Here is a 14,159-nt window from a genome sequence, read left to right on the forward strand (position 1 = left end):
CTGTTTGTCATCTCTAAGAATGACACGTTCTTTAATCCTGAGTGAAAGGAGGAATGAAGTAAAATGCCTACTTCCTACCATGAAGCTAAACAGGAGGTGGGGAGAGAGCATGAGCAAGTGCCCGAGGTCATATTAATTAAACGAAGGACTAAGTCTCTGAGTGGAAACAGAAGTGGTAGGGGAACCAATGGGGGTGGGGGAAGGAGAGGCGTTTCTCATTGCACGGAGGCCTTGCACTCAAGGAAATCTCTAGAGGGTCTGCAGGACTGGACCTTGTGCCCAGGTTTCTGCAAGGTACTCAGGACTCTAGGCTCAAACCCAGGGGTCCCTGTCCTCAGCCTCCATCCTTGTGCTAGAAAAGGAATCCAGGATCTCCATGGCTCCTCGCCATAGGCTGTCTGTCCTGTCATCGCATACCTTGTCAGAGACTCAATGAGAGACGACTGCATGATGTTAAAAATGATTCTGCCAGGTAAAGATTCTTCACTGACTTACCTCAGACTTTCTGTGGGAATGAAGAAATGAAAGAGAATCCCAAATAGCTTTTGCTTTTGTGGAAACCCCAGTAAACTAGGTTCTTAGCTGTCATCTGCTTCCTGAGACATAATAAGAACTTTAAAATAATGTCAGTAAGTGTTTCCCCTAGTTAGATTGCATTATTAGCAAAACCAAGACTGAAGACCGAGCGGTGTCTTCCCAGGAAGACAGAATGAAGACTGGCGCCTCCTGGTGTTACCTGTTTCTGAAGCTGTGAGTGGTTTCTCTGGCTTCAGATCAGGTGGCAGTAAAGGTATTTCTATACCTGAGACTCCATGGAGTTTAAGAGGGTACTGTCACCTAGTCGTCCTGGCTTCTCAGTTAGGAAGGCTCCTGTGATCTAAGACTCCTCTGGGTGTAGCCTCTTCAGGTTTAGCACTAAGGCTGAAGTAAGGCTTAGGAAAGAATTGCCACTTCCTTGTTAAGCTCCACCCCCTGCTTTTTAACTGAAGGAGGGGCTGAACTTTGCTCATGTAATTTAACTCTAAAAGGAGCTCCATATCCTTTATCAAGGACTCACAGCTCTTTGGGACAGTTTGCTGGGTTTTCCTGAGGGTTCTTTACTTTCTGTATCATCATTTTAACAAATGTTTACTGACCACCCAATATATGACAGGTAATGTACACATATTTAATCTTAACAACATTGAGAGGCAGGTGTTATGACACCCATTTTGCAGATGAGGAAACTGAGGCTCGTAGAGGTAAAGTATTTTTCCAGTGGTCCCTATCAGTTGAGCTGAGATCCAAACTGTGGTCTTTCTGGCTTCACACTCTTATCATGTTACCTCTCCTTTGAAATTCAAAGATTGTATTCAAAAGGAACTACTGGAAAGTATTTAAAAACAAAAGCTAACTGAGTCATCTAGACACCAAAAAACTCAATTAAAGACCATATGTTACAATTTTAGGGCTAGAATTCCCTCTGTATATGAAAGAAGCAGCAGCCACATATGATTTTATGTTCTATTCAGATTCTTAACTGAACTAGACACTTAATGGCCACGCATGTGATTGTGAAGGCATGAGTGCTGAATGGCTGAAATGTGGAGATGAAGTAAGTGTGAATGGTGAAAGAGGAATTAGGCTAATTTCATAAAAGTGAGGAGAACTGTCTGTTTAGATATTAGGCAAACAGGTCTGTGAGATACGAACAGTGGTTATGGGACAGTTAGTTCTTTGGTGACCAAAGTGGATTTTAGCCAGCAAACTAATATTTATTTCACGTAACATGCGCCTGTGTAGTCAACTTAAAGGGTATTAAAGAAATATTAAGAATAGTTTTTCAATTTTAAAAAACTTACAGTCTTTTTGGGAAGATGAGATGTAGTCATTTGAAACAATCCAAGAATCAACAAATGCATAAATCATACGTAAATCGCATAGTGTGGACTACAGGTGTTACTGGCATTCAGAGTTACCTACAATGATAATGGAACAATTTAGAATCCAGTGATGTGTTGGCAAGTTAAGTACACACAAAGGAATGGTTGGCACAAAGAGGCAGGCTCATTGAGGACAGAGAATGTCCCCTTTCTGGAACTTTCTAGGCTTCCTGGATCTGGATGTCTATTTGTTTCCCCAGATAGGGAAGTTTTCAGCCAGTTTCTCTGAAGAAGCTTTCTTCCCCTTTCTCCCCTTCTGGGACTTCTGTCATGAGAGTAGTGGTCCACTTGATGGTGTCCCTTAAGTCCCTTAAGCTGTCTTCACTTTCTTTATTCTTTTTTCTTCTCTGATTCTATGAATTCCGTTACCCTGTCTTTGAGGTTGCTGATCTATTCTCTGGCTTGCTATTGAAATGTTCTGTTCAGTTACTGTATTCTTCAGCTCTGTGATTTCAGTTTGGTACTTTCTTATATATTCTGTCTCTCTGCTGAAATTCTCACTGATTTCATGCCTTGTTCTCCTGAGCTCAGTGAGCATCTTTGTTATCTTGAACTCCTTATCAGGTAAATCACTTATCTCCTTTTCATTAAGGTCTGCTTCTAGAGTTTTATCTTGTTGTTTAGTTTGGAACCTGTTCCTCTGTTTCTTCATTTTTCTTGACTCTGTGTCTTGGTTTTTGTGCGTTTGATAAAGCAAACACCTTTCTCCATCTTGATGGAGGGGTCTCGTCTAGGACATGATCAGCTGGCCTGAGCCCTTGATTGTATCTCAAACCTTAGCGAATGTCACAGCTGCCTTCTTTGTTGTTTGTGGCTCCCTCCTCAGCAGTTGAGGGTGTGCCAAGACCTGTCAGTGTCCCAAAGGTGAGAATCATAGTCAACACCTAGAGGCAGGTTGATTGGAAGCCAGACCCTCAGGCAGCAGCTGGGAAAGTATGTATGTAATTAGGGCCCTCCCAGTAGAAACTGGGAGATGGGCATTTTTGTTCACTCCTTCTGCACTGGAAGTGTATGTATAGCCATGGAGGGGTGTACTTCTGTACCTGTTAAGAACCAGTTCTTTATTTGTTACAGTCTTGTGGGATTTGTGAATGGTTGCCTGGTTGGGTTTCAGAGCCAGGCTTCCAGGGATCTCTCTTCTGACATCATCTGCAGAAGCTTGGGGCCCAGATACGTATACAAGTTCTACATGGGAGATACTGGCAATTCAGAGTGGGCTGTAGGGAGAAGGCAGAGGCAAGCCCTGTTGGCTCTCAGAGCTACGTGATTTGGTGGCCCACCCCTCACGTGGCAGCCATAAAAATTGGAGTGTTAGATGTGTTGTGAAGCTCCTTCTGAAGAAATACTGACAACCTGGTTTTACTGTTGAAGCAAGTAGGAGCAAGAAGGCGCAGGAAGTGCCCACCAGCTGTTAAGGGCTCCAGGAAGGATTGCAGTTAGCACCTATATAGCGTGCTAAATAGAAGCAAGTTTCTTAGGCAGCAGCTTGTAAGTGTAGTCAAACGCCTTCCTGGAAAAGACTGGGAACTGGGCGTTTTTGCCTACTCCCTCTGCTCTGAGCTCTGGGAGAGCCGCAATGAATGTTTTCATGCTTGTTAACATGCTTCTTTGTTTCCTATCATCATGCAAACTTATTATTTTTTATGTTAGATGTTGTATAAGCCCCAAGTTCTAACCACTCCTTCAGGTTACTCATCACTGAGTTTCCCCCACATGTATGCAAGCTGTATGCGTTAATGAACTTCTTTTGTTTTCCTGTTGTTTAATCTATCTTTTATCTGTCTAGTTTTTTTCAGAGTCCCAGCTGGAGAACCTAGGAGGGTCAAGGAAAAAGGTTTTTACTTCCTCCTCTACACCTGTAAGGAAATCCTGTAAGTTGTGGTTAGAATGTTTGAATGAAGACAAAATCATGGAATTAAAGTGATGTTGGGGGTTGCTGCAGCTGGCCTCTCCATGGGGAAGACGGATGATGCTTTTGGTACAGATGTCACACTGGCACAGAGGCAGGATCTAATCATGACAGGAGATTTGCTTGACTTCTGCTAAACACTCTTGATAAGGAGAATCTTGTACTTGAGGCTAATGTCATCTCTTAGGTCAAAAGAAGCAGTGGTGCAAAATGTTATATACACTTGAATCTCACACTTGGCAAAGAGTAACTGGCTAAAGCAATGAGAACCCTGGGAGAAAGAATTAATGTTCATTTTATTTTAGAATTTTGTGGTCATTAAGATAGAATTCTGGCCTGGTCTGCCACAGCCTGTTAGAGTAAAGATAGACATGCTTTCAGAGCCACAGGCTCCAAAGAGGCACAACAATATCTGTAATTTTACTGAGTCTTTCCCAATGACTCACTCAGCTGTGCAATGGGTGCTTTCTCTTACACGCATCTGAGAGATGAGGAAAGTGAGGCACAGGGGAGTTAAGTAAAACTGCAAGGTAATCCAGCCGTGTGTGGCACAGCTGGGATTTGAGGGCCCCAAGGCAATCCGTCTTCAGATTTCAGGAACCTAACCACTAAACCGACCATCTTCTTAATACTGTATAGATATATCCCTGATTATTGAAGGTTTTCGTCTTCTTGATTTTCTGTACTCAACTTTTACTGCTATTTGACCTTGCAGTAGGGAAAAATGGAGATTTTGAAACGCAAAAGAGATTACTGGATATCTTTTCAATGGAATTCAGTGGGATGCTGGAACCTCTGGGGATTATTTGATTTTATAAGATATGCAAATTTGCTTGCTTTCCATGGGGCTATTTTACAACCCTGTAGACAGAAGTTGACTTATAGGAAACTGATGGTAATGCAAATTGTTCCTTCCATTAAAATGGAAATGGTCCCTGTGGAATGCAGTGTTTCCTGTCCTATGGATTTTGGCCTCTTTTTTCCAGTTCTGCCTGCATTTGTCAATTTATTTCACCATCTATTACCTGACTATAAAGGTGTGGTAGTTTGAGCTCTCTGAACTGGTTGTAATATTATACTGGTTCTATCATTAATTCATGAATTAGGTAAAATGTTTGGCACGTGTTCTTTTATATTATGTGAGAGTTGACAAAGATTCTCTCCTTGGCCGAGCTCTAGCTAGGGTCCTCTGAGCCCTTCCTTGAACAGGGCTCCACACTGGCCTATGAAGACTTGAATGAAACACTGACATAATTTCCAACAGCACATGGCCACAGCCCTACAAAGACATTTAAAGTGCCTGCCTGAGAAAAGTCAAGGCTGACAAAAGAACTTACTGTTTGTTCCAGCCAACACCTGAACACAGGCCCCTTGTCTTCCAGTTTTTGTGGGGGATACCTAGTAATCCTAGATGGTTTTACACGGACCAACCCGCTTCCAGCTTTTTGTAATTTATCACTCCACTGACTCTGCCGAACACCTGCTCACCCTCTTCTTATTCCCTCATTCTCCCATTAAAACACTGAGTCACCTCTGTACAAATCAAAGTTGCGTTCCATTTATGCTGGACTATTTTTCCTGTTGCAATTGTATATTGCATATTAAAATCTGCCCTTACCACTTTAACTAGGGTCTGGCTTTGTTTATCTTGATTTGACTTTTGAAACAATTATTTCCTAACATTTATTAAGCCACTTAAATTCTCTGGACCTCATGTCGCCTTCAGGCTCTTCTTTGATTGTCTAATTAATTGAGAGGTGTTTGGATAGAGATCTCAAGGTTCTGTTAGTGGTTTTTTATGTTGTTGGTGTTTTTAATGGCCTGGTTGCTGACACATTTACAGATAATACAAATATAAAATAACATAGTAGTGAGGGGCTCAAACTCCACAGGCAAACATTTTGGAGTTGAATCCTGACTCCCTCTTACCTGGTGAGGTGATGGAGGGAGTGATCTGGAGGAGGACGCAAAGGAAAGACACTTGATGTTGAGGCTGAAAGAAAGTTCTTGGATGAGCTCTTTTTATAAGGACGTATACAAAAGATGCCCAAAGGAGGTGTTAAAAAAGAAAATTATATTGTTATTTGTTAATACGCTAAGGCAGACTATATTCAGGGCTAGGTATAGGGACTCAGTCTGCACTGGTGCTTTGTAGCAGGGGAGAGAGACTGGGCTTAGCTCTGAATACAGCAAGGAAAAGTGGGAATTCACAGCCAAGGAGCAGGGTTGGGGGTGGTCAGTGGATGGAAAATTGCTAAGAGGAAGCATCATGGGTAAGTGGGAATTCTGGCTAAGGTAACTTGATAGGATTCTTGCTGGAGGCAGATCAGAGTCAGCAGGCTTTACCAAGGGGATTTTTGGGAAGAAGGAAGAATTTTACCAGATATCAAATGATCAGCTATCAAGAGTAGGAGATTCTGGCTAGTATTACTTAGCAGGAATCTTGCTAAAGCGGACTTTTTGGAGTACATGAACATCCCGGGAATGGAGCCTAGTTGGGCTTGGGAGGAGCCGGGAAAAGGTTGGTCAAGGAGAGAGTCTTTTTCAGTGGCTACGACAAAAAGCAAATGCAAAAGAGTGAAATGGGCCTGGAGTAAGTGTCAGATGGAGCTGAGGTTCTTGAAAATGTTAATGACAAGAGAAGGGATTTTTCAGATTAATTTGCAACAACAGAAGGCAGAAAGAAAACAGAACCACGGTGATTCAATTTGATGTCTCTCTTCTCTACCAAGGAAAACAGGCTTTTTTGGAACTGACAGAGAGAAATTGAAGTTTCAGATAAAGAGGAGATGGCAGAGGTGTGTTTACCAGTGCTAAATAAATCTTAGGCCTAACATAGGCAGACCTAGGGCCACTGTTGAGTGGTGCTAATGACTGGAGATGACTTGGACAGTTTTTAGGGAGTGGGCATGCCTCAGAAAACCTCACCCCAATGTTAATTCCCTGCAAAATCTACACTGGATGATTTATGAACCATTAGAATGGTTAAGTTTCATGTGTTCACTGAGAGTCAGTCTGGACGAGCTAATCCCACCTCCCATAAATCAGGGCAGTGTCTTTGATGAAGTGCATGTTCTAAGGTTCTCATGAGATGCATGTGAGCAAGTTGGAGAATTGCTGTCTGGCTGGCCCTGTAATTGGCAAATTTTTGGATGGTTTCTCATTTATACTTGGAGTGGTGCTGATGGAATGAAGGGCTTGACCTCTCTGGATTGCTTACTTTTCCTTCTTCTTTCTTCTGTAGGTGTGTGAGCTTGAGCAAATTGCTCAACTTCCCTGGCCTTTCCATATTACGCAAAAAATGCCTCAATCTCTAAGTGTTTATGTCTACATGAGTAATTGGTTTTATATGCCTGGAGGGATATAATTTACCTCTGAGTTCTGACCTTGATTCTATTGACATTTTTTGTGATTGACTTAGTTAATGGCGAGTTTATAGATGATGCCAAGAGGTGGGAGAGGGTATGGATAAGAGTTCAGGCCCCAGAGTCAGACAATCTTAGATCTGAACCTTGGGTCTGTCACTTCCTAATTGGATCTTGGGCTGGTTTCCTAACTCCACTAGCTTTGATTTCCTACTCTCTCAAGTGAGAATAATAATAATAATAGATTTTATGTAAAGGCTAAAACACTACAAGATACTATATGAAAACAATTGGCAGGGTGTCTTGCTCAAAGTTAATGCTCCAACAACTGTTAGCTGTTAATGTTATGTTACTACTAAGCTGGGAGAGATAACATGGGATAACGTATATCAAAATATTTTTAGGGTGAAACTATGAGCTAAAACCTAGAATATAGTAGGGCTAATGGAAAAGCCCAACATTTAGGACCAACTAATCAACTGTACATGAACAGAATGGGACTGCCTGGCTTAAGAGCAGCTCATGTCAAAAGCATTTTAGGAATTTTAGGTGTCTCCTAGATCAGTACGAATCATCAGTTGGTCTGCTTCCCAGAAAGCTGATGTTACCTTAAGCTGAGTTAATGAGAAGGCAAAAGAAGCTATACTGCCACCACACTCGCCCTGTTGAAGCGGAACATGCCTACAGAGCTGTTCAGTTCTGTCCTTGAAGAAGGAAAGCGGGAAGCCAGACTACCTGAGTTCAAATCCCAGCTCTGCCGTAAGATGAGCCTGTGAACTTGGTCATGTTATTTAATCTCTCTCGGCCTCTTCATTCTCATCTGTAAATGGAAATAATAAAACTTGAACCTATCTCATTGGGCTGTTATCAGAATTCAGTGGGATAAAAATAGAAATATGTAAAGTGCTTCCAAAGGTGTTTGACTTACAGTAATGGCTGAAGATGTTGATGTTGCTGGCGGTGTCATCCTCATTCTAAGAGGGACATTGTCAGTGTCCCAAAATGACATAATGGCGATGGGTGCTATATCTGTGCAACAGACAGAATAGTGAACTAATTGTCCTCCCCCTGCCCCTGCCGCCCCAGCACACACCACTGCCTTGACGTGGGCAGGCCTTTGCATGTCTGGACTCTTGCCTGAGTTAGGATGCTCGGATTCACAGCCTTGTGAGTCTCTCTTACTAGACTTTAGAGATCATCTGGTTTCAGGCCCTCATTTAGAATATGCTCAAGGTCAGATAGGAAGTTAAGAACCAAGGTTCTCAAGCCCATGGTGTATAGTCATTGTGCTCGCTGGCTGCCTCCTTCCCCACATCTACAGGCTGAAGTATTGTTGTCTTGGTTATTAAGTTTGTGTAATGTGAACTATTTATTCTAGAAGAGAGAAGATTTAGGGGGAATGGAGTTGACTCTCCTGGAGAGGAAAGACCAGATTTAAACTACTTAGCTCCAGAGAACTGGAAGAGGATCAGGGACTAGAAGTCACCAGAGGACAGATTTGACCTGACTGGTTGGAGAAAATTCTTCACAAGGATAGTCATTTAATAAGGAAATGGATGCCTCAGGAGAAGAGAGGTTCCCTCAGTGCAGGCATTTGCTTAGAGGCTTGATGACCACTGTCAGGGATTAATGTAGGATACATCCCTGAGATTCTGTGTTTAGTAGCGGTGTTTTAATATTAAAGATCATGGTGCCAGTGGGTCCACATGTAGTCATTGACCCAGCAGATGTGAGGCTCGCCTGGTTCACTAACAGGGTTGAGACGGGCCCACACTGTCCAGGTAGACTGGAGTCTCCGCAGGTTCATGCTTGGCGCTTGCCAGTCAGTGTGCAGATGAGATGGTGCCTCACTTTCCTCGCTGTTTCTTGTGGTACCCTTTCCCTCACCTTCTCCCACCTGTTTATTGCTGTCCTGTGCACCCGGAAGGGCAGCTTCAAGCTGAACTTAACTACAGTGGAAACTCCTGAGTGTCTCACAGTACATCCCCAAACCTCTTAGCTTAGCTTTAGGGTACAGTGTTAAGCAAACCTTATCAAGCACTTCTACATAGAGGCCCCAACTCTCTCTAAGCTCTTAGCCTTGGAACTATAGTTTTTATATTTCTTCTTGCCATTCCATTTCATTTTCAAATTATGACTCTAGCTATTCCTTTTCTGTTTGAGTCCCAGATATACTTATATAAGCTTCCAGCTAAAACCTTTCTGCCTTCACAGGCTCTCTACCAACAAGTAGGCACCCGTCTGGCATTGTTCTTGGGGCCCTATTTTCCAAGTTTTGGGGGCTACTTTCCAAGACTTCTCCCCAGCTTCTTCATACCAAGGTATTGATTGTGACTGCCCACTGATTTCCCCCAGCCAATCTAGCTAGTTTTCTTTACAACACAGTTTTGCTTTCTCCCTTTGGCCCTGTGCACCTCTGCCCCATGGCCTCATTCATAAGGTTCTTGCTCAGACAGGTCAGGTCAGTATCTGCCATCCATCAGCCTGATAAATATACAGTCTCCAAAGCATCCTCCTTCATGACATTCAGTTCTAGGCAGTACCAAACATAGATGTGGGTTCTGTTTCAAATGCTCATCTGTGAGGGACTTGTCCAGGACTTACATTTTCCCCTTGCAGTGATACTCTTCATGGTGGTTGGTTTTACCAGGCCAGTGCAGGAGAGCCCATTTAAATCATAGGATTAAGCTGAAGCCCCAGAACCATAGAACCTTTAGGAGTAATAATGGCTGTATAGAATACAATCACAGTGCAGAATGGTGTTTCTGTGGGAAAATATTTTCAGAGTTCCAGCTTGGAATGCTGGGATTCCTTTCATGTCTCCATCATACTAAATGCCCCGACCCACGGGACGAACGTGGAGTGTACCCGGAGACGCCTGCAGAAATGAAACAAGCAGGGGACACAAAGAAAGACCAGCAAGACAGGATGTCTGATCAAGCTGGCACAGTTTATCGTTTGCAGGCTCAATTTATACAGGTTAGCATGTAAGGGGTGGGTCAGGAGATAATTGGACCTTAGGTGGCGCCGGCGGGAATGTGTAGAGGGGTGATTGGACCTTGGTTGGCGCCGGCGGGAGCAGAGGACCCGGAAGAGAAGCAGGGAGTTCGCCATTTTGTGGGTGGGGGCCCTTTTGTCTCCGGCATTTCCTCCCTTTCTCTTCTTTTAGGAGGGGTTGGAGCACTAACTTAGGGTGCTCTGAGCCACTTATCTTCTGGGTAGATGGTGCCTGTCTTAGGTTTAGAGGTCTTATACCTGGCCTGTTTCCAGGAGCTTGCCTCCTTTCGGAGTCGTCCTGGTATTTTCAGGGGAGCTTGCCCTAATACTGGATCGGCCTGTACATAGAGGAGCTTGCCCCAGTATTAGATTGGCCCTTTTAACCAGAGGTCTTATATCTGTCCTGTATCCTTGCAGGTATATCCTCTTAATTACCCGTCATTGACTACCAGTCTTGACTTTAGGTCTTATGATTTACAAGTGTGGGGGGGCCGGGTGCAATTTCAAATAGTGCAGGTCTCTTAAGGCTTGTTGGATGAGTTTCCACATGCTGCAAAGGACATAAGGCCTTAGTAACAGCAATAGAATACATAAAATGCTTAGGGTTAAGAGAGGTGTGACAGTGTACCAGACACTATTCAGGGGTTCTTTGAACATGTCGAAAGACAGACATAACTTGAATATATATATAGGTTTTAACAAACTAGTTAAATTGCATATACACATTAACAATAGGAATATAGATACATAACAAAGGCAGACTTACAATTACTAGTTATATCTAATGAAATTAAGAAAACTATTTTTCTTAGGCATTTGTAAAAACTTATTGACAATATGATGGATATCATCTAATTGATTTTGGGTTGTTTGAGAAAAATCAGACAAATTGAAACAGCACATTTTTGGAAACTGTTCACATCTTACATGCTCTTTTAACAGCAGACTGTCCACAGCAGTGTGATTCTGAAGCACTGCAGCTCACACTTCTCTCAGTTTTTGACTGAGTTCAGATAATACAGAAGCAGTCAAATTTCTTGTTTTGCTGTATGCACAGGCCAGCTTAGATATCTCTTTCTGCATTCTAATGACAAGTCCAGGAACCGGCAGGAGGAATGCAGCTACAACTGCAACAGTGGCAGGATCTCAAAGTTTCAAGTTTTCATGACAATCAGATGGCAGAGCTCGGAGAAGCTTCTTGCGCTTATATTCAGGTGGTCTATTAGAGCAGGAAGAATGCATCCCACTTTACAAACACCTTGATAGTGTGAAGAAAGGGCTTGATATGTTTTGTTATTACAAAAAAAATGTCAACCATTTGGAAGTCTATATCTAGAAGACCATTTTACAATGATTGAAGAATTACAATAAGAGGGCACATGAGTACAATTAATACATACACAATCAGTAATTATAGTAGTATTAACAGGTAAATTTAATTGGGCATCAGGAGCAAGCACTTTAGGGGGAAGTGTGATGTTTTTTGCCTGAGATATTAGTAAACACCATAGGAGAAAGTCTTATTGAAAGGAAAGGAGCGACACATAGCAGCAATTCACCGGAGAGTTCCGCTTTATTAGGGAAAGGTGCTGGGTTATATAGGAGGGGGCATGAATTGATTGAGGTGTCACTTCTACAGGGCTGGTGGCTGTTGGCTAGGTGCTGGGATTGGGAGGGTGGCGAGAGGTGATTGGGCTTCAGGTGGCGCCGGTGGGAACTGAGGACCCCGAAGAGAAGCCGGAAGTTTGCCATCTTACTGGTGGGGACCCTTCATTCCCCCCTTTCTCCTCTATGGGTTTGTGGACGATGCTTTCTCTCTGGCTGCTTCCTGCTGAACAGGGGCGGAGAAGGGAGTGAGGGCTTGAGGATTGGGAGGAAAGGGTTGATAGGACTCCCCGCAGTAAGGACGAGTAGATGTGGACTTCTTCAGGTTTGGAAATCAGTGAAGGTTCCCTGTAACCATAGGTTGGCCAAGAGGATATGGGTGTCAGGAGCCAGGCGTCTGCGGCCATTGTTTCCAGGAACAGTTTACAGTGGAGAGAGGGGTCCATCTCAGCGTGTGGTGAGGAGGTCACATGAGGGTGAGGGATCTTCTGTGGCCAGAAGCTGGTAGTTCCTGAGTAAAAGCTGGTTGAAAGCTTGATTAGAGATTTTTCCGACTTGGGATTTGATGAACTTTATTATACAGGGTAAGAAGAGACAGGCGAGAAGAATGATTATTATGGGGCCTGCAAGGGGCCAGACCCAGGTAAGGAGGGGGTTTGTTAGTATTGAAGAGAATGGGTTGGAATTGGAAGCAGAGTGGAGACTGGAGGCAAGGTCGGTGAGTTTGGTGATGTCAGTTTCTACAATGCTGGATTCGTTGATGTAATAGCAACACTCTTTCCGGAGGAAAACGCAGGTGCCGGCCTCCTCGGCTGTAAGCAGATCTAGGGCCCGCCGGTTTTGAAGGGTGACTTTAGCTAGCGAAGTGACCTGTCTTTGGAGAGAGGCTAGGGAATCGGCAGTGGATGTCAGGGCTCCCTCAAGTTTGGCGTCGAGATCTCTAACTGCCCGTAGAGAGTGACCCAAGGCTCCTCCCAAAAACCCTGCCCCAATGGCTGAGGTGATCAAAGAGATACCGACCATGATGGGAAGGAAAGCAGCCCTTTTTGTGCGTGAGGGCAAGGGAGGTTGGAGCTCAAGGAATTCTGCCATGCTGTAAAGTGTAAGCTGTGGGATTAGGGTGACGAGAATGCAGGGTGTATCAGAGTTGAGAGGCAGTGAGTTGAAAAGACTGCCATTACACCAAAAGAAGTGTCCCGGCTGTGTAAAAGTCTTAGAGCCGGAGGTAGGGGTGTAGATAGAGAGGCAGTGAAGTGCACTGGAGGGGGGTGGAGTTGGGCCTACACAGTGGTGGATGGTGAGATTATCTGCGTATTCTGGTTCCCACAGGGGTATGTCTGGCAGGGGGCAGAGGGGTTGTCTTTCTGCATGGAAGGAGTAGTTAGAAATATTAAGGGGCACGGCGGCCAGCGGTGGGCACTGTAGTGATGCACACAAGAAACAATTGGCGGTGTTAAGGGTGTGGTTGAGAAAGATGGTGGTGTCCTGAATGAGCTGTAATGAAGAGTAGGAGAAATGGGAAGAGGGGCGGGGATAAGAAGATGAAGAGGCGCTATCAAGAGTTTGGATAATGACTTTTTCGGAATGTCTGATATCTGATGCAATGTGAGAGATTTGGGAATGAGAGGGAACATACTCTTGAGAGATATGAAGGGTACCATGTGGGGTCAAGGACCCCCCCATAGTAAACTGAGGCTGTGACTCCGGCGGCCCGTCGAGAGTCCCAGGGATCTGGGATTGATAAGGAGAATGAGCCGTTGGGATATTTCATGAAACGGTTGGAGGAGTAATACTGTGGGTACTGGAAGTTACTCATGTAGTGAATGGCGCAAGACCAGTAGGGACATCTCCTGTAGGTGTCTGGCTATCACCTGCAATAGGCTTGTTTTTGGTCATAGAGGAAGCAGAGGTAGGGATAATAAGGGTAGCTGCTAGTGAACACTTCGGTGGAGGGAGGAAAGTGGAGGTATAAAGGCTCAGAGCAGCTTTTCAAGGGCAGTCTGGTGTGGCAATGAGGGCAGTAACTTTTGTTTGATGCTGTGTGTCTGTCTGACTTTGAATTGCCATACAAAGGAGGCTGGGGTGGTGGGGAAGACAATAGGAATGAGGAAAAAAAGCAAGAGAGCAGTAAAGGAGGAAAAAATCATGATTCGGGTATGGATGGCAAAGGGGGTGAACGGGATTTTGGAGGAAAGAGGACAGTAAGGTCAGGAGTCTGGAGGGAGAGAGAGTCTGTAAACTTTTGTAGGTTAAGAGATCTTTTAGGTGATGTGGGGACAGAATGGTAAGGGGCGCCCTGAATGTCAGTTTATGAGCTGCCTTCTGCAAGAGCTGTCTAGCGGCTAATGCTTGTAGGCAGGG

General features: G+C 44.0%; 1 long non-coding RNA gene across 1 annotated transcript in view; it reads left to right on the forward strand.

The window, feature by feature from the left end:
* Positions 1-14,159, forward strand: part of LOC140846364 (uncharacterized) — a 42,757-nt gene that overhangs the window by 1,647 nt on the left and 26,951 nt on the right. Inside the window, exon 2 of the long non-coding RNA XR_012125382.1 lies at positions 3,709-3,793. This is a non-coding gene — a long non-coding RNA (uncharacterized lncRNA). The remainder of the gene's footprint in view (positions 1-3,708; positions 3,794-14,159) is intronic.

Source organism: Manis javanica, chromosome 15 (assembly GCF_040802235.1).
Source record: "Manis javanica isolate MJ-LG chromosome 15, MJ_LKY, whole genome shotgun sequence".
Taxonomy (NCBI): domain Eukaryota; kingdom Metazoa; phylum Chordata; class Mammalia; order Pholidota; family Manidae; genus Manis; species Manis javanica.